The sequence below is a fragment of the Thermobia domestica genome, chromosome 5, assembly GCF_964235325.1.
Source record: "Thermobia domestica chromosome 5, izTheDome1.hap1.1, whole genome shotgun sequence".
NCBI classification, from domain to species: Eukaryota; Metazoa; Arthropoda; class Insecta; order Zygentoma; family Lepismatidae; genus Thermobia; species Thermobia domestica.
The window spans coordinates 304490853-304515606 of record NC_137458.1 but is presented as its reverse complement, the minus strand read 5'-3'; the positions used below and the strand labels follow the sequence as shown (position 1 = coordinate 304515606).

General features: G+C 37.1%; 1 long non-coding RNA gene across 1 annotated transcript; it reads right to left on the bottom strand.

Moving 5' to 3' along the window:
- Positions 1–1407: 1407 nt before the first annotated feature.
- Positions 1408–7235, bottom strand: LOC145684936 (uncharacterized). The gene is made up of 2 exons (XR_014131432.1): positions 7134–7235; positions 1408–1687 (listed from the first exon to the last, which is right to left on the bottom strand). It is a non-coding gene; the product is annotated as an uncharacterized LOC145684936 (long non-coding RNA).
- Between the last annotated feature and the right edge of the window lie 17519 nt (positions 7236–24754).

Sequence of the window (24754 nt, the reverse complement as noted above, 5' to 3'; positions counted from 1 at the left end):
TAGGATGACACGGGACACCATTCTACGCCTTGGATGGAAAACAATATTGCATCCGCCATACTCCCCGGATATTGCACCGTCCGATTATCACCTGTTTCATTCGTTGGAAAATCACCTTAGAGGACACCAGTTCAAATCCCTACTAGAGGTGCAAAATGCATTTGATTCCTTCTTCGCTTCATGGTCCACCAAGTTCTACCGCGATGGAATCCATGGCCTTCCAGAACGTTGGCAAAAGATCGTCATTGCTGATGGGGACTATTTTTGATCTTCCCGGTACGTCTTAGGTGACATATTGAAGTTCGAATGTGGTGGGTGAAAAAGCGACAGAACTTTCTTGGTTACCTTATAGAATGATTATGAAAGAATTGATGAAATGAGGATGTGGAAGAAGAGATAGATGAACCTCAAGAAAACCCATGGGCATTATGTTGCCCACCACAATTACCTACGACAGCGGATTGAACCATAGATCCCTCGAAGCAGAAGTTATCGCTCTATTACTGAGCCATCGTAACCCCTGCAATGTTCATATAAATTTTATGTCCATTTGTTAACTATTTTGTTCGAGTACGTTAAGTAACGAAAGTATGTATCGTTGTCTACTCATCCCTTAATAACTTATATTTTATTAGCGGCTGGACAGCTTTACTAGATACACTTAAATTAGAGAAATCCATCTTCATCCACTGATGATGAGCGTTTGGGAAGAAGGCAGCAAAAACAAATTAGGATACTGAAAGCAGAGAGGTGAGTGCTTTTCGAGGACGCTACACATTGAAGAATTTAAAGACAGAAGAAGAGTAGGTTAGTTGTTTACCGAGGTTAATACAGTAGAGCGTCGATTATCCGAAGTAATTGGGGGACATAGGTGCTCGGAAAACTGGTTTGTTCGGATAATCGAACTGTACTGTATTGTAGTGTACTGTACTGTACTGCACTGTACTGGACTGTACTTCTACAGCCAGTGCCAAACCGACAGAAGTGTGCTGATTCTTGAAATACAGCGACTGGCGGCTTGGCCGGTCAGCAGCGCCTTATGAAAGCCCCATTAGAAGCAATGTTCCGCCAGCGGTGGCTCAGTGCGTCGACTACTGTGGGAAACTTGGTTTGGGAGTGAAGGGGATGATGGACGGTAGGGTGGGAGAGTAACAGGTGCGAGCGAGTACACAGTTCGGTTAAGCGGTCGTTCGGTTGACCGACGTTCGGATAATTGACGCTCTACTGTATTATTAATGATGCCTTACAGAGTATATAGTTTGAAATAGGCCTAGCTATTCTATAATACACTGTATGATCATCCTTTAACAAAACCAAATAGATCTTTCAACCATAAGACGTAAAGCGTTAAAAAAAATAATCAACTTAAATTATAATAATTTATTTAACTAAAAAAAATACTAACATTTTATGAAATTAATATAATTTAACCATAGAGAGGAGCGGCAGCAACAGCTGGGGCAGCAGCGTAGGTGGCGACAGCTGGAGCAGCGATGGCTGGGGCAGCGTAAGCGGCTCTGAGGACGGGAGCTCTGTAGGTGTTAGCGTAGGAGGTAGCGATTGGAGCAGCAACAGCTGGAGCAGCAACAACTGGGGCAGCGACAGCTGGAGCAGCGGCGTAGGTGGCAACAGCTGGGGCGCCAAGGTAGCCAGCAGAAGCGGCGGCGATCAAGACGGCGAAAACGATCTAAAATAGAACCAGTATATATATATGTGAGACCATTGCTGAATCAGATTATATGATTGAATTTTACAAAATAAAAAATGTAAAATAAACCAAATCTTATTTTAATGTCGCATTGTTATGGCTTGTAGGTTGGAGAAAACCGATGAGTAATCATAGCAAGTTGTTGTGGATGAATTCGTGGTATAAGCAAATCAGAGGAAATGTGGTAAAGTGCTCACCCTTGGCGCGATACGTCATTGGTTTGACCCTAGGGTGGGGTGCTGACTGCCACGGGTGCTGACTGCCACAGCCAATTATTGGTGCTGATTGCCACGACTGGCGCTGATTGCCAATATCAAGGTGCTGACTGCCACGATGGCGTGCTGACTGCCACGAGCCTGAGAGAAAGTTGCTAGACGTAACATTACCGGACGCCAAGAAGCATGAAAGAAACTAGACGAACTTTAGGATAGTGTTGTTCAGACCAACACCTAACAAAGGTAAACAGGTCTCTGTATGTACACTCATGTCCAAAATTATTGTCGCATGACTATAAATATGTTATTCTAGTAATATAATTTGATAACGAATTCGCCTGGTATTTCTTATAATGTTAGTATGTGTATAATCGGCAAAGACAAGTATGTGGTAAATTTCATGTCAAAAGAGCAGTAAATAAGAACAATAAAACGAAAATAAATTTTTCTTGTCCATTAGTTACATTTTATTTTACTCATTATGATTGTCGCATTTATAATTCTTTCCCTATGAAATTTATCACAAATATACATTTCCTGATTATACACATATCAGTATTAAAAGTACTCTGCAAAATTATCAAATTATATTCTTACAAGAAGACAGTTATAGATATGCGACAATAATTTTGGACATGAGTGTACTTCAGTTTTGTAAGGGAGCGGTGCGTACAAAATTGGTACGATTTATGTATTCTCACTTAAATTCCCTATGTCAGCATGAACTGTGTACAGCTGCGCAAATTGTTTCGAGCAGCTCTTGAAAGTTCCATCAAAAAAGCACTGCTGGCTGTCCCTCACAAGAGAAGTTCAGGATAAAGCACTCGCCTGCAGAGATACTAAGCATACCATTTAAAGTCCCAATTCATACTGATTACAACAAGCTAATAAAATTCCTGTTCGTTTGAGAAGGGTTCGAGATATTCAACTTGGAAGTTTATATGAGAACATGAGGATGTACGCATTTATACGCGTTAAGTACAACATAATTAGTAACGAATATTGACATACGAATTGAAAGCTATCGGAAGTAACAGAAAAAAAGAAGTGTTTCGCAATAACTAACGGGTTTGTTAGATACAATTAGTCATTACATTGTTCACAATAATCATAGGTTAGAGATGAAAATTGATCACTGTTGTTCTTCTGTTTTATGAAGAAATGACGCAGGCAAAAGACTCCCTTGCACTATGAACATTTTATATGTGCAATTGCGTTGCATCCGTCAAGGGAACAGTTCGCAGACCAAAGCAAAAAGCAAATTCGACAAGTAATTCAAAAGTTATAGGCCTATAATTTGTTCGTAACCTGCCTTGTAGAACGCAAACTGAAACAATGCAATGTATAGCGGTGATCGGAAGTGATTCGTATGGACACGAGCTTTATTTGATTGTTTCGTTGGTACATTATAGCGTCCAGCAGGCCCGTAGCCAGCCTAAAAATTTAGGGGGGACCCGGTAGAAGTTAGGGGGGGCCGACCCAATCATATTACACTTCATCACCATATTATATAGTTCATTTAAAAGCCTACCGTGAAATTTTATGGGTCCAGCCAAAATTTAGGGGGGCCCGGCCCCCTCTTGCCCCCCCATGGATACGGGCCTGGCGTCCAGATGAAGAAGTTTCATATTATGTACAAATCTTCCATAATCTTTGATTGATCGGCATCAAAACACATCAAATGGTTGCACAAATTGTGTGCAATTCTTTGGTATCTTCTCAACCATTAGGTCTTTGCCATCCGTCATGCAACTTGTAATGGACAATTTTGTCTGTGAATGGACCCCAGTGATCAAGCAATAGCAAGTTCAAACCATCAGGCTTCGCCATGGGAGAGAATACTTAACGCATTGAAACGTGCATCCACTCATTTTCTCATATAAACTTCTAAGCTGAATATCTCGAACAGTTCTCAACGTACAGGAGTTTTATTACCTTAATCAGCATGAATTGGTCCTTCAAATGACATGCTTATTTCTCTGCGGGCGAGTGCTTCTCCCAAACTTCCCTTGTCAGCTGGCTTCAGACCCTCATATCCATTAAATAATGCAATAAAACAATTAATATAAACAATGAAATATATATATAACAGAAAAGACAATTCCTTTATAAACATCCAAGCGTATGTCGTTCCACTTAGTGAGCAACTTTGTAACTTATAGGATGCCACATAGATTTGCTGTGATGATTACTAAATTAATCCCTAATTATTCTCTACTAAATTAATTAATAATCATAAATTTAATATGAGGGATTAATTCCTCTCTTTCCAAATACAGTTTCTCCCAGGCTCGTCGCAGTCAGCACGCCGTCGTGGCAGTCAGCACCTTCATATTTACAATCAGCCACAGTCGTGGCAGTCAGCACCTTCATATTTACAATCAGCCACAGTCGTGGCAGTCAGCACCGATAATTGGCTGTGGCAGTCAGCACCCGTGGCAGTCAGCACCTATCCGACCCTAGGTCTTGTGAGATTGTGATGGACATCATCGTCTCCATGAATTTTCTCGAGGTTTTCCCGTCTCCTCCTACATCCTGATTAATTTATAATTACTCTCTTTTATTAGTCATCCGTCTTTTTAAGGCTACGGGAGGGTATTAACCTGGAACATGGAATCATAGATTCGGGTTTTTTCTTCTTTTGCTTTGTTGCTTCTATAGATAATTTATTTAGCCAAAAATAAGTGAACAATGTACATACAGGACCCAATAATTCATAAAAACTTTATCTTGTAATTTATTTAGCCAAAAACTAGTTTAAAAAGTATAGGACCCAATGATTCATAAAAGCTTTATCTTATATCTATTAAACCCGGAAGAGCTCAAGTTATGCTGATCCTTATTCAACCAAACCGTGTCTGTGAAGCAACCTATGCATTGAATCTTTGAACACTAATTAATTATATTTGCTTAGAAGAAATAATTAAATGTATAAAGTAGAACCATTATTATCTTACATACAAATAAAACAAAACATTAGCGCGAATCAGATTGCATTAAGAGCGTTACAACAAATCCTCTTGTTAGCGCATTGGAATCTCAAGAATATTTAAAAAATCGATAGCAAGTTTCCATACACGTAAATACAGAATTTCGTTAAAATAATTATAATTATTTTAAAGATAAAAGAATACTATCTGATAGAACACTGTTTCCAAAGAGAGGAATGATAAGTCAAGGCCACCGTCAGTTCTGAATAAAATATAGCAATCAATTTAGAGAGCCATGAAACTATAAGTGCGTTGTGCGTATATTCTTATTTCCAGTTAGTTATGGCCAACATAATTTTGACGTCAAGTCGCCAATTCTGATTTATCATACTCCGACCCCTATGGAGGGGGGCCGCCCCCCCCCTAAATTTTCACTGCTCCCTAACATTTTCACGGTAGGCTTGCAAATGCATGATGTACTATAAATGGTTGGATCGGTCCCCCCCTAAATTCAGCCTGCCCCCCCTCCATTTTTGGGCTGGCTACCGGCTTGGTCATACTGTATGTAGATTAAGCCTTCCTTGTATGTTACCCCAATGAGACGCTTTCGAGAATTTGAATTTAAATTCAGCCACGAAGTCTTTATAGATAATATTGGAATAATCAAAGAGGTCTCTCACAGCATTAAACAACAACTACTAACCTGAACTTTATAACTTGACGTGTTATAACAACACAGCAAAAAGCTCTGATTAGATTCATTTCTGTTAGGTTATTGAGTTGTTATCATCTGAATTAACTGACCACAAAAGTGTCTATTAAATCGCGATGAAAAATTTCTCGTAAGAATTCTGTTATGAAAATGCTTTGATGTTATTCCTTAATAATAGTTTGAAATTTACTTTTTCCTCAACTGTATAAATATAATCATGCAAGCATAAGCTAGAAATGGTGTACTCAGTCATGCTAACCAGTTGGAAAAATCCCATCTTGTCGAATGTTTTTACATTATTTCTTCCAAAGGATGTAAAGGAAGTTTTCGTCGAAATGGGCAACATATATGGGATTTTTCGTATATATATAAAATCCACGGAATAAAGGAAATTAGTTAGTTCTCAAATTTTAACCAGAACCTTTTTTAGAAAGATCATGCTATTGAAGAAATGGTTTGTGGAGTGTTAGATCTGATGTCAAAAATCAACCGCCGAGAAATGAAAATTATGCCCTACTAAAATAAAATAATGAAGAAACGGCTAAATGCTTTAAAGAATCATAAATACGAGAAACAAAACAAAACAAAGCAAGAAATTAAAGAGTGAAGCGAGCAACAATAAACTTGCAAAATTTTCTACACAAATTATGTGGAAAACGAAGCTTTTCTACTATCGTTAGACTCAGAATGAGGTGATGGCCCAAAGGTGTAATGGATACACTGCATTTCTGACAAGAAACAATACTTGTTTTCGATTAAAGAATACTTATTTGGAAGCTATGTTGTTCATGAGAGATTGAATAGTTCTATTTCTCATTTCATTATTATTATTATTATTATTATTATTATTATTATTATTATTATTATTATTATTATTATTATTATTATTATTATTATGTTTGATTTTTGTCAAATACAAGAACTCAATTCTCGAACAGTAGCAAACACCTGTTCCATTTAGCTAGTTATTACAGTTGATATGAAAACTAGTGTTGTCTTTGCCACAAACAAGTTTCTTATCATTAAAGATGGAAACAAGTTTTTTTTTTTTTTTTTTTTTTTAATTGTTAACAGTTGTAGAAGGAAAATCAAGAAATAGAGATAAAAGAGCTAGTTAGTTGCACTGGAATTGCAAACCGATACATTGGAATTGAAGCTCGATATTGAATTCTATAATAAGGATTACCATCTTTTCTCTGTTGGTGTGTTTGCTTTATCTTTCACTAACATGTTAGATTATTATTTAAAGAAAACACAGACACAACGAGATTATATTTGTAATATTTAGGCCTTCTGAGGGAGTGCTGTTTCCCTCTGCTTCGTTGTTTATCATGGAAGAGCATACTTAAAATCGTGGTTTTTAAGCTTTGTTCTTTCTGGAGAAAAGGATTAGGTGGCAAATGATGTGATTGCACGGAGCGGCAAATTGTCTGGGGCCTTTCCTGCACCCATCCATTTGTACCCAGAGAATTAGTCAGACAAAGCTACTTATGAGGTAGAATTGTAATTACGAATTAAAATAATTTGACCCTGCTTGCGGATATAATCTATCCGTATACAGTACTTACAAGCTTGTACATGTTGAATGAAAGAGCTGTTGTTACTTCTGGACGAAATACAACTGATAAATTGTACTGGTTCGTAGTTGGTTTATATACACCAGCTGTTGTAAATACTGGAGTGGACTCCGTGAATGAAGGTTTTTGATAGTGGTCAAGGCATGACCTTCATTTGTCGTTTGATTGGGCGTTGCAGTGCGTTTAGAGAGGAAAAAAAAGCTATCAAGTAACAGAACAGAATCCTTTAGAAATATACACACTCCAACTTCAACTGGACAAGGATCATTCGAGGTTGTAATGAGGAGAAAAATTAATTATTTTTCAACTATACATTCACCAGAAACCTCACTTTCCTGGGGGTTATTGCTTACACCCCAGTCCCCGGTATTTCCCCCTGGAGTTTATGTGTTAGTCACGCCAATGCTTCTGGGCACTACAAAATCTGAATATTCGTTTCAGAATCTCTGTATTTTAATGCTAGTATTGCCATACTTTTAATTTCCAGCCACATTAGGAGAGTTTATTTTTTAGTTTAGCGTCCGTTTCAGCAGCGAGGTTATATAAGACGTGGACCTACAGCTTAACGTGGGATCCGAACCACATGAACTCCCACCGGGAATCAAAGCCGGGTCTATGCTGGTCGACTAGATTTAGCTAATGTTCCAACCTGGTGCTTATCTCTCTTAGTATTGTAAAGACTACATGAGCCAACTAATTCACATGCTATTTCATGTGAAGATCTTTGAGTTTAACGTCCCACGATTATGTCCTTTAGGCTAAGGGAGACGGTGATTAAAGAAAGTGAATGATGATGGAAGAATTAGTGGAATGAGAAAGTGGGAGGAAACGGGAGTATCCCGAGAAATCACACTACCACGATGTTGTCCACCACAAACTCAATTGGCCAGGGATCGAACCAGCGACCCCAAGCACCAGAGGTAAGCGCTCTACCACTGAGCCATCGTCTTCCCCCCCCCCCAGGAAGAGAAACTGGTTGGAACATTGGCGAAGAACGAACCGTATCATGAGGGACGTGTTAGAGAGTTTAGTGACAGAAAAGAGAGGGAGGGGCGAACGAGAAATACGTGTATACGACGTATAGCCACCTAAAATAGCCATGCGTATACGCACTTTAAATTTATTAAAGAACAGAATAATACGGAATAGGTATAAAGGCTATACTTTGAAAAACGGTTGAGTGTATACCTAGAAAAATTATATCATTACCTGACTAGGGGGTGAACTTCTTTTACAAATGATTTAGAGAAAACATCCAAGCTGATTTTGTTCATATTGCATAAATTTATATTTCATTCAAAAAAAAAAAAAATACAATATGGCGTAGGTGGTTTCTTATTTAAATATAAATAAAATATCCCCAAAGAGTATTTCATTATTTGGGGTGATGTTTCCGGGCGTTTTTTTTTTTTTCCGCATACGACTAGAGCAATTTTGCTTGTTAATATTTCATAAACAAAAACTTCAGTAATAACTATACCATGACTTAATTTGATTGTATAACTGGAAGAGAGAGAAAATTTAGTATGTTGCTCCGTACGTTTTATTTTTTCTGTACGTAAGTTTTTTCCCTTACTTTTGTAAATAAAAACAGAAAAAAGCAAGTGCTACTTACCTCTCTTGTGGCATTTCAGGATTTCTTTTTTATTATTATGTAAATTTATTCATATATAGTGATACCTTGGAATAAGAACTATCCTTCTCGAGTTCAAAGACAAGTTTTTCTCTTTAAAATAATTGGAACTGGATTGACCCGTTTCTGCGCATGGTTGCCACCCATCCTGATTTTGGAGAAAGTGTCTCGCGTATTCGCGTGGTTCTGTCGGGACTTAAATATCTCGACTTCCACATTTATTGATGAAGTTGGTGACTATTATTATTACTATTATTATTATTATTATTACTATTATTATTATTATTATTATTATTATTATTATTATTATTATTATTATTATTATTATTATTATATTTATTATTATTATTATTATTGGAACTTAAGTTTCCACATCAGTATAAAGAGCCTTCAAAATAAGAGGAAACCTCACAACAGTGACAGGCACGTAAGAATGTGTCTGTTAACAGAAATTCTAAGCTATTAATTAGATTTCCACCATCCCGGTAGGCGGATAGACTCCCGTGAACTTGGCCTTCCACATGACGCACTAACGATAAAATTAGTCTCAATCGTTAGTGCTTTTAGTGCACCAACGTCTAACGTTAGTGCTTCGTTAGTGTAGGTGCTACAAGTAAAAGCCTTTGGGGGCCCAAGTTCACGCTGGCCCTCCACTTCAAGCACTAACGAAAAAATTAGAGCCATTCGTTAGTACATCGTTAGTGCATCTTAGTGCACCAATCCCTAAGCTAGTGCTTCATTAGTGTAGGCTCTAGAACCAAAAAATGGTAGAGGGTAAGTACAGGCTGGCACCGCACTTCAAGCACATCCGAAAAAAGTAGTGTCATTCTTTAGTGCATCGTTAGTGCTTCTAGACAACACTTATAGTTTCGATAGTGCTTGAGTATTAGTGTAAATATGACCAATCACATTGTCACGAAATTCCCATAAGAAATTTAGTGCATCGTTAGTGTTTCTTAGTGTCTCAAACCCTAACGTTAGTACTTCATTAGTGTAGGTGTCACAAGTAAAAACCCTTTGGGGGCCGAAATGTGAGAAGCGTTAGTTTTCTTAGCAACAAAATGCTAGACATTCAAATATATATAATATTCCAAACTGTTTGAGTTCAAGGGTTGGAATTTGAGTTTAAAACTATTATTTTCTTGGAGATGTCAAGTAAGTTGTTTACTCTGTAGTGTGACAATGCGTTAAAACGCCTGAATTTCTTGCAACCCACGGAGAAGAAATAATAATAAAATTCGACTGAAATCTAGCAGATAAAGCTCGAACTATTTTTGGAATTATTTTCTCATAGCTATTATTGATAAATGAACAGTGTTCGAAAGAGAAGATTAGTTTTGTTCCTTGTTTCTGTATGCTGTATTTTAATATTAAAATGCAGCAGCCTAATGTTGATCCCAAGGCCATCCAGCAACTCCCCTACCGGTCACTCTACTTTCTACACTTCGTGAAATTAGTAATGTAATCAAGCACCTACCTTCAGGAAAAGCTGCTCATCATTTCTTGTCCTTGTTTTTAATGGTGATTTTGCTGTATTGCCCGAAAACCTTGCAGTTTCCGTATCATTCCAAATGTAAGGAAATCCATTATGTATGTACTCAGTTACAATATTTAAATTAAAAAAAAAAAAAAAAAAAACTTGAATACCTCTTGTAAATAATCTGCTACGTCAAGGGTTATGGTTTGAAAAGTATTGACGGAACGAGGTTCAATATGTCCCTCGTTTCCAGAGACGCCAACATGCACTGTCATTACTCCTATAACTTTCTTTTACTCTTCGTTCACGCCCAAGAAACCGATGTCTCTCAATGCAACTGGTCCTACTGCCAGGCCTTTCGAACTCTGCGGGTGTAGGTGGAGCGAAGGAGAATGCGCTCATAGCTACACGGTTCTTGCTGAAGCTAGTAGCGAGTAGAAGTTTCTGCTCTGTTGCGGTGTCGAAGATCTCAAGAATGCGAAACAGACTGCGGGTAAAGAAGCATGTGGATGTTTTAAAATACATAAAATTCCCAGAAAATTTTATCATTGAAAGAAGATACTGAAGTATAAAATTATTAATATACAAAGTAATTTAATTTTTATTATAATAACTTTATTTTGTAATATTCTAGGGCTACCGCCGGTAGGCCCGGTAGCCCACGAAAAACGCCACTGAGTCCTGTTTACGTTTGTTAGAAGCTGGTCTGAACAACACGGTTCTAGTGTGCTGAAAGTGGACTTCGAAAGTGCAGCTATCAATGCATTAAATTCTGTATTTCCAAATTATGAGGCATCTGGTTGCAAGTACAACTTCCTTTTTAACCAAAGCATTTGGGAGAAAGTGCAGGATATAGGTTTGGTGAGCGACTATCTGCACAATGAAGAAGTGCGCCTCCACATTCATATGTGTGCTTCGCTAGCACTTATACGTATTGAATTTGTTGATGGTTGGTTCCTTATCATGGAGCAATGCCCACGTGAAGAAAAAGTCGAAGCCTTCAATGATTACTTCACGCAACAATGGCTAGAAGAGAACCCTAACATTCCTGTCCAAACTTGGAACTGCAGCGCCAATAGGCACCGCACGACTAATGGTATGGAAGGTTGTCATTATCGGTTAATGCAATTTGCAAGAACTTCCCACATGTTTTCACACTACTCAAGCACCTAAAGGAAGACTCAAAAACAATTTATTTCATTTATATTAAATAACAAATTTAAATTACAAGTTCCAAAAGAAGAAGAAGCTAGCCTACAAAAACGTTGATGGATCCAAGTAATTCTACAAGATTTGCGAATCCATGGTGACTTGAGAAAATGTCTTCGAAGTTTGAACTACATACATAAGTTAGAGTAATCAAAGTCAGTGTATATATCAGAGGCATTTTTGTAATGATTTTTCTATTTTTTTTTTTTTTTACTTGACGACCTGTATACTGAAACAAGTGGGTTGGACAGCGCGCGTACTGAGGGAAGCAAGTGACAAGGTTTCTATCGGAGTCGCCTGAAACTATGGAGTAAATATGGTGTGTTAAGGTTCATCACATTTCTTTTATGCTTCTTGGTGTCCGGGAATGTTACGTCTAGCAATTTTCTCTCAGGCTCGTGGCAGTCAGCAGCTTGATACTGGCAATCAGCGCCAGTCGTGGCAATCAGCACTAATAACTTGTTGTGGCAATCAGCACCCCACCCCCAGCTAGTCAGAATTTTTGATTTTAGATTTTTCGAATAAACTGATATTGATAGCAGAAATGGGGCGAGATTAATATACGGGACATTTGCTTGTCCCGATTGAATTTGTGGGGACGCGGGACACTCGGCAACAAAATGGAGACTGTCCCGTTTTTTCATGGGACGTATGGCAGGCTTTTATGGGTGGGTGTCTGCTACCGAACATAGAAATTATGTATGATGCGAATTTAGGGTTTCTGGAAATGGCGGAGGGAAGTATTTGTAAAGTTCAGAGATACCCACTTCACTGAGTTTTGCCTTGAGTTGAACCAACTTGAATTTCTTATAATTGCTTCTATAATTGGAGTGGCCCTTTGTCAACGTCAGTTTACAAAGGGATCCCCCAAAAAATACATTTTTCTAAATAAGTAAATCATAAAGTTTTTAACATTTTTCCTGGGGTGAACCGAAGATTGTAGAAAAACAACTCAGGGGGTAAAGAAGACAAATGAAAAATTCTGGTGGAAGAATTTGGGAAAGAAGGCAGTGGAAAGAAACGGAGTAAACCTGATAAAACTCACAAACACGATCTTGTTTACTAGAAACCACTAGTCTCGACAGTGGTTCTCAACCGATGTGTCGCGACGCACTGGTGTGTCACGCAGTCCCCTAAAGTGTGTCGCGAAATTTTAGAATTTAAAAATCATGAAGAATTTAATAATAATTAGTTAAAATGGACACAGACTGTACCAATCAACACCTCCAACGATAGCAATAATGCTCAATGCTATATAGAGTCATTATAAAAAAATAATTGGTTTTACTATTATAATAGATATTATTATTATTGTTGTTGTTATTTATAACAAAAATATCAAACAAATGTGCCGCGATGTCCTAGACGTTCAGTAATGTGTGCCGTCAGTCTAAAAAGGTTGAGAATCACTAGTCAAACTATCTTTCCTAACCAAAGGTAGGAATTCTATAGATGAACTAGCGCGGCAACATTTCTGCGAAGAGTTTTAAAGAAATTAAGTAATGCGCTGGACTTGTACCAATACATTTTTTTTAAAATCGATAAATCTTACGCGTTTCATAGTAGCCATGAAAACAAGATTTGAAGACATTTATTACCAATTAATGTTGGGAGAGGTCAGTACGACACCAATTAATAAGTTTTCACGTCAATGACCTTCTAACAAAACAGAACAAAACTCATTAACATATTTAAAAAAATATGAATTACATAATATTGCTACATCAACATAAACCTAACAAGTTTATTTTATGTAGATCGAGATTACATTATGTCTCAAGCTTCATACTTGCTCGCGAGACCAAAATTACTTGTATTTATTTATTAAATTAAAGGATTGAAATCATTCAGTTAAATATACTGAAAGCGGTGATCTTTGGAACATTATGACAAGATATATTACACATGTTTTATTTTAAAAAGAAAAAAATTAAAACGTAAGCAAGTGGTTGTCCTCGACGCACTTCTGGTTTGTATACGCTGGTTTGTATTCAGTCTATACCATAGGTTGTGACTCACTTTCTAGAGACAAAAGGGAGAATATTCAATTGTAATCAAAACTTCTTACTTCTGGACACGGGCGTTAATCCCATCAGAGATACCGGGGACGTGTCCCCTCAATGTTTGTTAAAGGGTTTTCGGGTCCGCCTCTAATATTTCAAGTATCTTAGATCAACCATGACCTAAAAAAAAAAAAAAAAAAAAAAAACATGTAGCAGTTTGCTATGTTCACAAAACAATGTTACATAAAGTAGATATGAAAAAAGAAGGAGCACAAAGGTTTTTTTTATTCAATTGTGAAAAAATTCAGTCAGTTTTCAGTCCCATAAATTTGAAAACGGAGTAAACTGTGAAGTAATACTGGTTCCGTTTAGATAGGACCAGCACAGCGGGTTTAGTTTAGCAAATAATAATAATAATAATAATAATAGTTTTCAAATAAATTTTTTAACTGTACATTCTTGAACCTCATTTACATTAGTCTACGAAATAATGATTCTGCCTCTCCCAACATTAATTGGTAATAAATGTCTTCAAATCTCGTTTTCATGGCTACTATGAAACGCGTAAGTCTTGTAGGTCTAAAACCTATTTTCTAAACTTTATTGTTTTTGAGCATTCACTTCACACTACATTTTATCATTATTTCGTTTTTGATATACACTTGGTACCATTTAATTAAAATCGTAAAACAAGGTTGAATTTTATTGTTTGAATAAACAAACTGTAAAATGTGTGTGTGTTTAGTACCACAATAATAATAGCTAATAATAATAATAATAATAATAATAATAATAATAATAATAATAATAATAATAATAATAATAATAAAGAGCCTATCAAAGATAAACGTAAAACACAACAATTTTTAAGTTTTGTTTAATTTTTGAGTCAAAAATGCTTTAAAATGCAATGCACGAAGATTATTTTTTTATTATTTGGAGGTAGAGAACTCACAGAAACCCCACTTTCCTGTGGGTTATTGCTTACACTCCAGTCCCCCGGAGTTTATGTGCTAGTCACGCCGATGCTTCTGGGCACTACAAAAGCTGAAAATTCGTTTCAGAATCTCTATATTTTAATACTAGTATTGCTATACCTTTAATTTCCAGCCACATTAGGAGAGTTTTTTTATTATTTATTTTTAGTTTAGCGTCCCTTTCAGCAGCGAGGCTATATAAGACGTGGACCTACAGCTTAAGTGGAATCCGAACCACATGAACTCCCACCAGGAATCGAAGCCGGGTCGATGCTGGTCGATTAGATTTAGCTAATGTTCCAACCTGGTGCTTAGATCTCTTAGTATTCTAAAGACTACATGAGCAAGCTAATTGACATGCTATTTGAAGTGAAAATCTTTGAGTTTAACGTCCCACGATTATGTCCTTCTAGGCTAAGGGAGACGGTGATTAAAGCAAGTGAATGATGATGGAAGAATTGGTGGAATTAGAAAGTGGGAGGAAACGGGAGTATCCCGAGAAATCACACTAACACGATGTTGTCAACCACAAACTCAATTGGCCAGGGATCGAACCAGCGACCCCAAGCACCAGAGGTAAGCGCTCTACCACTGAGCCACTGTGGAGTTAGTTTTCCAGGGGGGGAGGTTTACGCATACGACAAGAGCAATTTTGTTTGTTCATATTTCATAAACAAAAACTTCAGTAATAACTATACCGTGACTTAATTTGATTTTATAACTGCGAGAGAGAAAATTTAGTACGTTGCTCCGTACTTTTCATTCTATCTGTACATAAGTTTTTTTTCTTACTTTTGTAAATAAGAAACAAGTGCCGCTTAACTCTTTGTGGCACTTCAGGTTTTTTTTAAAATTATTATTATGTAAATTCATTCATATACAGTGATACCTTGGAATACGAACTATTCTTCTCGAGTTCCAAGACAAGTTTTTCTCTTTAAAATAATTGAAACTGGATTGAGCCGTTTTTGTTCATGGTTGCCACCAAAAGCGTACACAAGAATTTATTTCGGGAGGGATCCAAACATAATATGAGGATATTTTATATTAAAATTCCTACAATTGCCCCTAAATTTAGGCTAAATTTACACACAAGTCAAAATTTCGGGGCGGGGGTCCGGACCGCCAGGTCCCACCCCCTGCGTACGTCCCTGGTTACCACCCATCCTGATTTTGGAGAAAGTGTCCCGCGTATTCGCGTGGGTCTTTCGGGACTTTTAAATATCTCGACGTCCATATTTATTGATGAAGTTGTGACTATTATTATTATTATTATTATTATTATTATTATTATTATTATTATTATTATTATTATTATTATTATTATTATTGGAACTCAGTTTCTACATTATTATAAGGTACCGGTACCTTCAAAATAAGAGGAAACCTCGTAACAGTAACAGCCAGGTAGGAATGTGTCTGGGAACAGAAATTCTAAGCTATTAATTAGAATTGTACCATCCCGATAGGCAGATAGACGTCCGTGAACTAGGCCATTCACATGACGCACTAACGATAAAATTAGTCTGAATCGTTAGTGCTTTTTAGTGCACCAAGGTCTAACGTTAGAGCTTCATTAGTGTAGGTGCTACAAGTAAAAGCCTCTGGGGGACCGAAGTTCAAGCTGGCCCTCCACTTCAAGCCCTGACGAAAAAATTAGTGCCAGTCGTTAGTACATCGCTAGTGCATTTTAGTGCACCAATCCCTAACGTTAGTGCTTCATTAATGTAGGCTCTAGAAGCAAAACAATGGTAGAGGGTAAGTACAGGCTGGCACCGCACTTTGAGCGCAACCGAAAAAATTAGTGCCATTCGTTAGTGCATCGTGAGTGCTTCTAGAAAACACTAATAGTTTCCTTAGTGCTTCACTATTAGTGTAGATATGACTAATCACATTGTCACGAAATTCCCATAAGAAATCTAATGCATCGTTAGTGCTTCTTAGTGTCCCAAACCCTAACGTTAGTACTTGATTAGTGTAGGTGCCACAAGTAAAAAGACTTTGGGGGGACAAGTTCACGGACGTGGCGGAAGGTGAGAAGCGTTATTTTGCTTAGCATCAAAATGCTAGACATACAGCTATATATAATATTCCAAACTGTTTGAGATCAAGGATTGGAATTTGAGGGTAAAACTATTATTTTCTTGGAGATGTCAGGACGAGTTGTTTATTCTCTAGTGTCACAATGCATTAAAATGCCTGACTTTCTTGCAACCCACGGAGAAAAAATAATAATAAAATTTGACTGAAATCTAGCAAATAAAGCTCAAACTATTTTTGGAATTCTCTTCTCATAGCTATTATTGATAAATGAACAGTGTTCGAAACAGAAGATTATAAACTTTGAATATTAGTTTCGTTCCCTGTTCGTGTGCTGTATATTAACATTGTCTAATTGTAAATACGCAGACTCCAATTTCGTATGAGTTCAAAGTGATTTTAAAGGTCTTGAAAGGTTCATTTCAAAGTCAATTCTCTTTTACTTACGGTTCCCGAGATATGGCTCCTTAGATCTCCAGAAATCGGAACTTTTTGGGCCAATATCTCGGGAACGGTAAGTCATAGAGAAGAAATGATATTGATGTTGATCAGTACCTAACATAATGGTGATCATTTTGGTACCAAATAGTAATTGGTGGCCACTGGCCAAAAAAGTGGCCACAGGTTACTAAATTATACTGTTTGTGTTCTAAAATTGCATTATTTTTACTATTAAATGAGAGAATTAATTTTTTTAACACAATTCGTTTTCATGAAATTATTTAATTTTCAGACTTTCAAAGTTTTTTGATTTATCTTGTATAGGGTCTACTTAGCATGGGAGACAAAAAAATATCGTAAACTACATTATCAATCATCACCAAATTTGGCCAAAGTGTACCGGGTCAGCAGTTAGGAACTGAATGCGGTTTTGGATCCGGTACGCAAACAAGAAATGGTAGAAATTAATGTTGATCAATGTAGAGCAAAACCGGGAACAGCAAAAAAAAAAAAAAAAAAAAAAAAAAAAAAAAAAAAATTAAAAAAGTTTTCTGCGATTGATTTTGATTGTAAAAGTACATTACAGAGAGATATTTAAGTTTTACGTCCCACGTTTATGCCGGCTAGGCTAAAGGAGACGCTGATGATGAGAAATGAATGAAATGGTGGAATGAAAAAAAGTGGGAGGAAACGAGAGAACTCCAAGAAAACCCATGTACACGGTGTTTGTCCAGCATAAAGCTCACTTGGCACGTGCTGGGATCGAACGAAGGACCCTGTGCACCAGACGTGAACGCTCTACCACTGAGCCACCACGTCTGAAAAGTACATTACGTCTCTATCCTTAACTCTCTACAAAACCGAAAGTGGTTGAAGTTACTGCTTCTTCCAGTTTCCATATTGATCTTCATACAACAAAACACGATAACAGATAGCGAGAAGCTTTTTTTTGAATCTTTAACGTATTGAGAATCGACAACATCATCCCCCTTAATCATCTATTCGAAGCGGAAGTGGTAGAAATCAACCACTTCCGGATTTAATATTGATCATCATAGAACAAAAAACCGTAATAGATAGCAATAAGAGGATTTTCTGTAATCAATTAAGCGTCATAAAATTATATTCCACCCCTAATATAAGCTATCTCCTAAAACCGAAAGTTGTGTTAGCGTTGGTCACTATAGAATAAAAACAGTAATAGATTGTTAGAGCCGGCCCTAGGCAATTTGCCGCCCCGTGCAATTGTATCATTTGCCGCCTTCCCCCTTTCTCCAGAAAAACCCATGGTGAACAACGAAGAGAGGAAAAAAGCACTCGCACTCAGAAAGGCCTAAACACTACAAATACAATCTCGTTGTGTCTGTTCATTTTCTTCAAATAATAATCTATATTATGTTGGTGAAAGATAAAACATACACACTTGCAGAAGAAAGGTGGTAATCCTTTTTATAGAATTCAATATCGAGCTTCAATCTCAATATATCAGTTTGCAATTCCAGTGCAACTAGCCCTTTTATCATTATTTCTTGATTTTCCTTCTACATCCGTTAATTTTCTTTTTAAAAATTAACTTGTTTCCACCTTCAATGATAAGGAACTTGTTTGTGACAAAGACAAGGCTAGTCAAAATTGTGATAACTAACTAAATGGAACAGGTGTTCGCTATTGTTCGAGAATTTAGTGTTTGCATTTTGACAGCAATCAAGCAATTCATGCTGGGATTTGTTTGACTATTTGCTTCAGCACTGTCCATTAGACTTGTAAACTCATGCAACCTAAACATGATTTCTGAATGTAGTATTCAAACACAAGGTCAGCTTAGTAAATTCAACTACCATCATCATGAAGTCTGTTTACAACGAAATATTTATTTTAAATAATATAGTTATGACAGATTTTGCTATCCCTGGAAACTTGCAGCCCTATTCAAATGCACGTGTTGCACATGTGGTAAAAAAAAAAAAAGCAGACTAGAATATTCTTCTCACCTCTTCAGCCAAAACTTGACCAAGTCTTCTTACACAAAACCAGTTGCAAGGATTTGTCACAAGATTATTCGATTAGTTGGTCAAGAAGATGTGGGCTTAGATCAGTTACTTTCATGGCCTCTTCACTGAAGGAGTTTAACTTCCATCTTGCACCAGCACTTTCATCGTACGGAATATATTACTGTTACTGTATCCACTATATACAAGAAATGAATTCTACTATTATAGAAATAGATGGATATCATGAAAATGTATATTAAAAATTCCACACAAGCTTAGAATATTACAAAACCAGAAATTATAAGGGGTTCGCTGTCAAGAGAATGTGATAAAATGGAAGTCGTGATAGGAATTTTGTTGAGAACCGCTGGCATAGAAAACAGAAAACAATAAGGGTCCGGTTTTATGTTTGATCGTTAAAGAGTAGAAACAGTATCAAATAGTCAGAAACTGTTTTCTGCGATCGATTGAGCGTCCCAAGAATATATTCCATCTTGAGTCTAATCTCTCTCTCTACTAAAACCGGAATCAATATACATATATTACCACTTCCGGTTTCAATAAAAATTGAAAACATACAACACAATAAAACAACAAACTTCTTCATGTGGTGTACACGTTTAACACTGCTACTTATTCGATGCATATAACATTTATTAATATTGTTGGTTAAATTGCTACATTATTATTATTATTATTATTATTATTATTATTATTATTATTATTATTATTATTATTATTATTATTATTATTATTATTATTATTATTATTATTATTGGGTGAAACTGTTACAATCTTTATTTGTTCTACATCCCTATGTATATTTTACTTTTTCTTTATTTCTTCTTTCTATAGAGAGAGAGAAAGAAAAAGGGATGGAAAAGAAAACGAAACAGAGAGAGAGAGAGACAAAGAGATTGAAAGAGAGGGTTAGCCTCCTTCGAACTCTTGGAGATCTTTCGTTAAAGCGGCATTTGAATCTCCGAATTCCAGAGGCCATAGGGTTGAATTGAGTTGATTTTGAATATAGCATCCCTTCCAGCAGCGACGTTATATGAGATGTGAACCTACTGATTAACGTGGAATGCGAACTACCTGAGCTCCCGCCAGAAATCGAACCCGGGTCTCCCGCACCAAAGCCAAGTATTCTCTATACCCCATAGAGTAAGTCAGTTAGTTTTATAAAGGAACCGAGACACTTCTGTCGCTTTTTGTGGAAGTCTGTCTGTGTTCCATTGGCCCTCACACCTTGAATTGAATGCGAATGGAGATAAGGCGAAGGTCAGTTGGTGCGGGTATATGCAACATACAACCTGGTTGTGGCACTTCAGTTACACCGTGAGCTTGCGTAAGGACAGAGTGAACATGGGACCTCCACAGAACATCAAAAAACCGTGTATGCTGTACGAGTTCAAACTGGTGTCAAACGCCGCTGCAGCCGGGCGGAAGATATGCGAAGTCTTTGCTGAGGTAGTCGTGACTATGCAGACAGTGCAGCAATGGTTTAACAAGTTTAAGGACGATAGTGAAACACTCGAAGACGCACCACGTGCCAGAAGACCAACACGTGTACAAAATGAAGATCTACAGGCACCAATTGATGTGAACAGTGGTCAGACATGTAAGGAACTGGGATTATAATTCAGTGTGAGTGGAGAAACCATTCAGTAGCACCTCCATCAACTTGAAAAGCAGTACAATTCGGGTCAATGGGTCCCACATTATTTGACTCCGGGCCAAAGGCGACGTGAGCAGATACCTGTGTTTCTTTGCTGTATCGTCTGAGGAAAGAGCCATTTCTAGACAGGATATTGGCATGTGATGAGAAGTGGGTCCTGTACGAAGCTCCACAGCGCCGTCAGCATTGTTAGCATTCCATGAACCGGTCCCAAAACAGCCGAAACCACCACTGCACCAGAAGAATGTTCTGTTGTGTGTTTGGTGGACTGCTCGCGGCATCGTGGATCGGGAATTGCTACCAGCTGGTCAGAGCATCAATGCGATTATGTACTGTCAATAGTTGAACCGTCTTCAAGAAAAATTGAAAACTCTAAAGTGAACACTTCTGAATCGAAAAGGAGCACTCCTTTTACAGAACAACGCTAAGGCGTAAGTGGCTAGGGTGATCCGGGACACCATTTTACGTCTTGGATGGGAAACACTATCGCATCCGCCATACTCCTTAGACATTGCAGCGTCCGATTATCACCTGTTCCATTCATTGGACAATCACCTTAGACGACGCCAGTTCAAATCTCTAGTAGAGGTCCCAAATGTACTTGATACTTTCTTCGCTTCACGGCCAACCAAGTTCCACCGCGATAAAATCCATGGCCTTGCCCCTAACAGCACAAGATGTGATAGGCATGTGCCATTTAGGTGTCCCAGCTACTTTTTAGGTACCCAACACTTGGCACATATGATATTCATGTGCTAAGTATGTATTTCAGCTACCTACACTTTTAGGTACTTGTTACACCTTACTGATATTTGCAACTATGTACCACAAATATCGCATTTATATACCTGGCTCAGTTTTGAACTCTAACAGTCATTTATTTTTATGTCGTCACTTGGGGCATATATCTGTCATGTTCTAGGTGCGTTCTTTAGGTACATATTGTTTTAGATATCCTAACAGCACAAGATGTGCTAGGCATTTGCCATGTAAGTGTCCTAAATTCATCTCCTACATTTGATGCATTTGTTGCTTCTTTTCTAAGCGATTGTGTACTAGAAGCAATAAACGCATCAACTTTATTAGATGGCAACTAATCATTTGAAAGTGAATATGGAAGAACCATGAAATAAAGTAAATAGACACTCGTCAATTTGTTATAAAATTACATGGCGAGCAGATTTTATCTTATCCCAAACGGTTATAGTAGAATATATGCGGTTAAAGGAGCACTCTGATTAACCGAATGCAAAAGACCTCAATAATTTATCTCTCTACAAGCACCGTTCTCTTCATCGCCTCTGTGGCCAAGTGTACTAAACATAACGCAATTCTATGGATCACGTTCCACACTATAGACATTCTTTTATGTAATGATTTTAATGGTAATGTGACTAGTACATCCAGCAACTTTTGTTACGCATGCATACTATTGCATTTCCCATTCGTAAACAAAGGTTTGCTAATTTTCTTGCAGCAATTTATTAATGTGTCTATTGTATGTTTGTTTGCTTATTCTTTCTGATGTAATTCAAATATTACAGCATAGTTCTCGGTAGTTCCATAAGCCTATGAGGCTGTGGAAGGCAGAAAAGAAAATTTATGCACTGGAACTATTCTTAACATAGGGCCCCCTTAAAACAGTCGGTTCTAGGTCCCCAAAAGCCTTAATCCGCCCCTGTCTATAAGCAATATTTCACGAAAAGCTGGTATTTTTTAACAAATGTGTTCGTCATCAAGTTTTCATAAAGTAGTCCCTTTCTCCTTTAAGTAATTTCAGAGTCCACGGTGTTTCAGTGGTAGAGCGTTCACCTCTGGTGCATGGAGTCCTTGGTTCAATCTATGCTCGCGCCAAGTGAACCTTGTGCTGGACAAACATTGTGCGTGGGTTTTCTCGAGGTTCTCCCGTTTTATCCCACTTTCTTCACTCGATCATTTCATTCATTTCTTATCATCACTGTCTCCTTTAGCCTATCCGGCATAATCGTGGGACGTAAAACTTAAAGATTTCATTTCAAATCATTTCAATCAAAAAACAGTTGCAGGAAGTATGTAATTTCGAATAAAACAAACTACTATATACAATTCTGAGTATATTATTCTTTTATGAAATTCTCGCGAACCTTATTTCTAAATCGAAGGGTAAGAAGACTAAATTCACTCTCTTATTATTATAGATCCCAAAATTTTGTATATTATTATAGATTGTAATCCCAAAAATTTAATTTGTTATGTTTAATGTGTTGTCACGCTAGAAAAAGAAGCTTATGCATGTTAGATCATTTTATTATCAGTTTTTCACGCTACTGTATAATTCGTCGGAAGCATTCGTGTTATTCACAAAGAGAGCTGTAAAATTTAGTTTTGTTTAAAGAAAGCATTCTTGATTTTTTTTACACAGACTTGCATTTGTTGCAATTGTTGATATGAAACAAAAGGAGAGAGAGAGAGTCAATACTCTAAAAAGGAACACACACACACACACAGAAACACTAGAACAGACAACGAGCTATGGCTGTGATTGTGTTCGTCACGCTGTGTAAACCTGCAGGTCGCGCTTGTTTTGTTTTTTACAGACACACTCGCAGTGAGTTGAAGTTTGAAGTTGCTTCTGCTGTGTTAAAAAAAATTAAGCATACCATACCATAAACTAGTAAGCTAATTCTGAATAAATACGTCATCAGAAAAACAAAAAGTTATTTCATTATTATATTGTTTCGGTTCTTATTAACATAAAACTTATACACTTTCTACAATGTTTTGTAAAGAAAAAAAATTGAACAGGATCGGATGGGATTCGATCTGGGTTCAAAACAGTGTAAGAACTTCTAGTCCGTTACTCTACCCACTTGACCACACAGAACTTCTTTTGTTGCCTATCTTTTTCTTAAGAAATAAATGCTCATGGCTATAGAGCATGTCACTTCCAAACTTAAGACAACAGTTTTTCTCTTTGTTTATATATTTCCGTAGAACATCTTGCTTACAGAAGCTAATTTATATTTGGCAGACAATTTACACCCTAGATTTAAGCCAATCAATGCAATATTTTACTCCAGTTTCCTGTTCCTTGATTCAACTGTTCTGTTACCAATTCTGTAATTCCCTCTACAATCGTGCTGTGCTACTCCAAAAATTCCCTCGAAAACATTATTGCCAGTATACACAAAACCGAACATAATTTTGTTTTTTGCTTATATTTTTATTATTTTATTATATTTTTTTGGAAATATCTCCTTAGATGGATTGCTTTCTATTATCTCCACATACTAATAACTGAATTTTACCCATAAACATAAGGAAAATGAAATAATTGCGAAAAATGGTGGGTTACAATATACGCGCAATTTTTTTGCGCATGGGAGTACCTGAGGGAACATGATAGGCATATGCCTGCTATGTAATTGTGCTGTTAGGGCCAGAACGTTGGCACAAGGTCGTCCATGCTTTTGTTCTTCAATCTACGTCTTAGGTAACATGTCGATGTTAGAAGGTGATGGGTGAAAAAGCGACGGAACTTTCTTGGTTACCTTATAGAAAGATTATAAAAGAATTGGTGGAATAATGATGTGGGAGAAGATGTGGATGAACCTCAAGAAAACCCATGGACATTATGTTACCCACAACAAATACCTACGACAGCGGATTGAGCCATAGAACCCTCGAAGCAGAAGTTATCGCTCTATTACTGAGTCATTGTAACTCCTGCAATGTTCATATAAAGTTCCATGTCCATTTGTTAACTATTTTGTTACGTTAAGTAACGAAAGTTGAGGTATGTATCGTTGTCTACTCATCCTTTAATAATTCATATTTTATTAGCGACTGGATAGTTTTACGAGGTACACTTCCATTAGGGAAATGTATCTTCATCCACTGATGATGAGTGTTTGGGGAGAATACAGCAATAAGGAATTGGGATGCCGAAGGCAGAGAGGTGAACGCTTTTCGAAGTCATTATACGTTGAAGTAGGTAAAGGCAAAAGAAGAGTAGGTTAGTTGTTTACCGTTGTTTTAGGTTAATATTGTTATTGTTACAAAGTATCCAGTTTGAAATACCTATTCTATGACAACCCACCCAATAGCACTGTATGATCATCTTTTAACAAAACCAAAGAGGTCTTTCAACCATAAGACGTAAACTGTTAAAAAAAATAATCAAC